This window comes from Eufriesea mexicana, unplaced genomic scaffold, assembly GCF_001483705.2.
Source record: "Eufriesea mexicana isolate 0111107269 unplaced genomic scaffold, ASM148370v2 scaffold3014, whole genome shotgun sequence".
Lineage (NCBI taxonomy): Eukaryota > Metazoa > Arthropoda > Insecta > Hymenoptera > Apidae > Eufriesea > Eufriesea mexicana.
This window is the reverse complement of record NW_016912342.1, coordinates 281,798-282,466: the sequence shown is the minus strand read 5'-3', so window position 1 is coordinate 282,466 and position 669 is coordinate 281,798.

Here is a 669-nt window from a genome sequence, read left to right as displayed (position 1 = left end):
AAGCACACGAACGAATGCAATATCGCGTGAGATATAATTGGTTACCGAAATTCTATAGCCTATCTTGCATCGAAGAAATCTATCGGCGTAGATGAGGGAAATTCGAGAGAGCAAAAGGGGTTGACAGGGGTTAGGTTTAACGAAAGGTTGGAATTATCGCTTATTGGAAAAATCTTCGGGGAACAACTCGCACGAATAACACGAGCGCAACCGGCAGACGTGCACGATCGTAATGGCAACCGGAGGTTTGTATCTCTGGAGAAGGAAATATAATTATATAAACAGTGACGCCAGTCTGCTTCGCAATAACGACAGAAATGGCAAGACCTTGCTCCCTCTGGGAGCGACCCATGTAAGGGCTGCTTCATTAAATACTCGGATCCCGGCGAGGGCTCACCCTCCTCCACGAAATTGGCGCAGAGAAAAGCCAACGATTGACGCTCTACGTGCCTCTGAAACGCCTTCATCAACGAGACAGTTCTCAGTTTTACCCGCGAAGATCATCGACTTACGTGGAATTAAAATTTTTCTACCCCTCAGGGGTACGAAATTCCTGTCAAATTCTCGGGATACACGGATGAATCGGGAGAAGAAGCGAGATCAAACGGGAGGAAAGAAGCACGTTTGTTGCGTCTGGATCGAAAGCAATCACGACCTTGACTTGGCACA